We start from the raw sequence: 3340 nt of genomic DNA, 5'->3' as shown, positions 1-3340 counted from the left end.
CCACTGCTGAGTTTTCCAAATTTGCTGACATATTGAGTGCAGTACATGTACATAATTTTGAATACTCACCAATATTATAATTTAATGTTTAAGTTATATTTATAATGAAGTACCACCTCACACTGACCAGAATGGACATCATCAATATGTCTACAAATAATAAATACTAGAGAAGGTGTGGAGAAAAGTGAACTCTCCTACATTGCTTGTGAGGATGCAGATTAGCACAACCACAATGGAGACCAGTATGGAAGTTCTTTGAAAAACTAATAAAGAGTTGCCATACAATACTGAAATCTACCTCTGGCTATATATACAGAAAAATGCTAATTCAAAAAGATACATGCACCCCAATGTTCATAACAGCAATATTTGCAATAGGCAAGACATGGAAGCAACCTAAGTGTCCACAGACAGATGAATGAATAAAGATGATGGGGAATACATATATAGGGTAATGTTACTCCACTCTAAAAAGGATAAAACAATGTCATTTGCAGCAACATGGCTGGACCTAGAAAAAATTATACTAAGTGAAGTAAATTAGAGAAAGACAAATAGATGATACCATCAATTTGTGGAGTCTACAAAAAAGGATAAAAATGAATTTATTTACAAAATAGACTCACAGATACAGAAAACAAGCTTATCATTACCAAAACTGAAAGGAGGATGATGGATAAATTGAGAATTTGAGACTGATTGCTGTTGTTGTTTAGTTACTAAGTTGTGTCTGACTCTTTTGCAACCCCATAGACTATATAGCCCACCAGGCTCCTCTGTCTGTAGGATTTCCCTGGCAATACGACTGGAGTGAGTTGCCTTTTCCTTTTCTAGGGAATCTCCTCGACCCAGTGATAGAACCTGTGCCTCTTGCATTGTCAGGCAAATTCTTCACCACTGAGCCACCAGAGAAGCCTGAGGCTAATAGATACCCAATTACCTAATACTACATACAAAACAGATAAATAACCAGGACCGACTATAAACATAGGGAAAAATATTCAATATCTTATCATAACCTACTTTGGAAAAGAATCTGAAAAAGAGTACACACACACACAACTGAATTATTTTGTTATAGACTTGAAACAATATTAATCAATATATTTCAATTTTTAAAAATTTAGAAAGAAATAAAAATATCATTAAACCAACTAAAATAATTATTTTAACCCTATAACCCCAAATAAAAATTAAAATTTGTCATCATGAGACTATTTGTTTAAGATCAGATCAACTTATGTATGATACATTGATATTACTTAGACTTTCAGTGCTTAGTCAAAGAAGAGACTTAGAAAATTGCACGTCACATTTAAAAATGAGTGTCTACCCCAATTATCTCCTGATATATATAGAAAGCACTAAATATCCCTTAACATTTACAGATATTATTTGCTACTAGAGACTGAAAGAGCACAAACAGAGTTCCTAACCAGCAATTTTTTCACAGCCACTTTCACTTCTCTGTTCTGTAAAATGTAAATGATAGGATTCAACATGGGGGTTAAGCCAGCATACACCAAGGCTATAAATTTATCTATTTCCTGTGAATCCATAGTTGATGGCTTCAGGTACATGGAGAGGGCTGTCCCATAGAATAAAACCACTACACTCAGGTGGGCTGCACATGTTGAAAAAGCCTTGCTCCAACCATCCAATGAGCTGATTTTTAGGATGCTAGAGAGGATGAATGCATAAGAAATACAAAGGAGGAGCATTGGCATAGGAAGAAGAAGTACACTGATCACCAGCATGATTAACTGCACCTTGGAAGTGTCTACACAAGCCAGTTTCAGGACGGCCAGAATCTCACAAGTGAAATGATTGATGACACTACTTCCACACAGTGACAGCTGCAACACAGACACAATTTCCACCAGGGCAGTGCAGGATCCTGTCACCCATGATCCAGCTGCAATCTGAACACAAATCTTCTTGTTCATGATGATGGAATATCTCAGGGGGTTGCAGATGGCTACATATCGGTCATACGCCATCACACTCAGTGGAGCCCATGGCCAGAGAGAAGTACATCTGAGCAGCACACCCTGAGAATGAGATGGTGTTTTTCTCCGAAATAAAATTTGCCAGCACTGGAGTCAGGGCAGAAGAATGTCAGATGTCCAGACATGACAGGTTGCTGAAGAAGAAGTACATGGGTGTGTGTAGATGAGAATCCAGGACACTAACCGAGATCAGAATAATATTACCCAGTAAGGTAATCAAGTACATCAGCAAGCACAGCACAAATACGGTGATTTCAACTTTGGGATAGTGAGTAAATCTCAGAAAAATAAAATTAGAAATGACTGTTGCATTTGTCTTGTCCATTTTATTCTTCATCTGTAATAGTGAATAAAAGTATACATGGCCTATGTTTAAAATTTACACTCTACCAACTTTCAAGGAGTTTTTGTTAGAGGAACTTTAAAGGGAGCATTGCCTTCCAATGTTACTAGCAACAGTCACTCATTCATCCAACATTTACTGAATACACTCTAACGCACTGAGAATCTAGAGTGAGGTTATACAAGTTCTTCTCTCAGGCAAATCAAAATCAAATAAAAGACACACTCAAGTAAATTATAAGTTACAATAACATGATATACATATGCTCCAAGACACTAGGCAAACACAGAGACAAATGCTAACCTATGTCAGGGGTATTGCTTAGTAAGATATTTTGAGATTTGTTTTAATCAACATATGAACTGGCCTCAGTCAAGTTAAAGATCAGAAGAAGTTTCTGGGCAAAGAAACATTTTTTTGTTGTTGTAAAAGTTGAAACAGGAAAGGTTTTGGTTGCACTCCAAAAAATTTCACATTATGTGGAGAAAAAAAATAACAGATGGAAATGCCACACACTAAGGAATATAAACAGGAGATCAGCAAGAGTCCACTCACTCTAACACTATGTGATATCTGTCTTCAAGAAGGCATTTTTGACTATGGAATAATCTTGAACCCATCCTTTATTACAAAGTTAAGTAATTCATAATGTAAAGCAAATTATTTACAATATATCTCACAACTGATCACATATGGAAGTATGTTTGAAAACCACTGTCTTTCAAAATAGAGTTCAAACAAATTCAGTCACAAATTACACAAGCCTCACATTCTCATCATTGCCTACTTCTCTGATCTCATCTTCCAACATTCTACTTCTACCCACTGGTCTAAAACAACCACTCTGTGGGTCCACATTCTTAGCATGCAAATTTATTTTTTATATATTTTAATATGCAATTATCTATCTGAAGTAACTTTCCTTCCCAGTTCTAATCTTAACTTTCTTGAATATTTCAATTAGTTATCAAAACTGTATGCCATA

The 3340-nt window shown here is 35.8% G+C and overlaps 1 pseudogene; it reads right to left on the bottom strand.

The window, feature by feature from the left end:
- Nucleotides 1-1394: 1394 nt before the first annotated feature.
- LOC120859299 lies at nt 1395-2337 on the bottom strand (annotated as a pseudogene).
- Between the last annotated feature and the right edge of the window lie 1003 nt (nt 2338-3340).

Source organism: Oryx dammah, unplaced genomic scaffold, assembly GCF_014754425.2.
Source record: "Oryx dammah isolate SB20612 unplaced genomic scaffold, SCBI_Odam_1.1 HiC_scaffold_487, whole genome shotgun sequence".
In the NCBI taxonomy this organism is placed as follows: Eukaryota; Metazoa; Chordata; class Mammalia; order Artiodactyla; family Bovidae; genus Oryx; species Oryx dammah.
The sequence above is the reverse complement of the archived record's forward strand: the minus strand, read 5'-3'. Positions and strand labels throughout refer to the sequence as shown.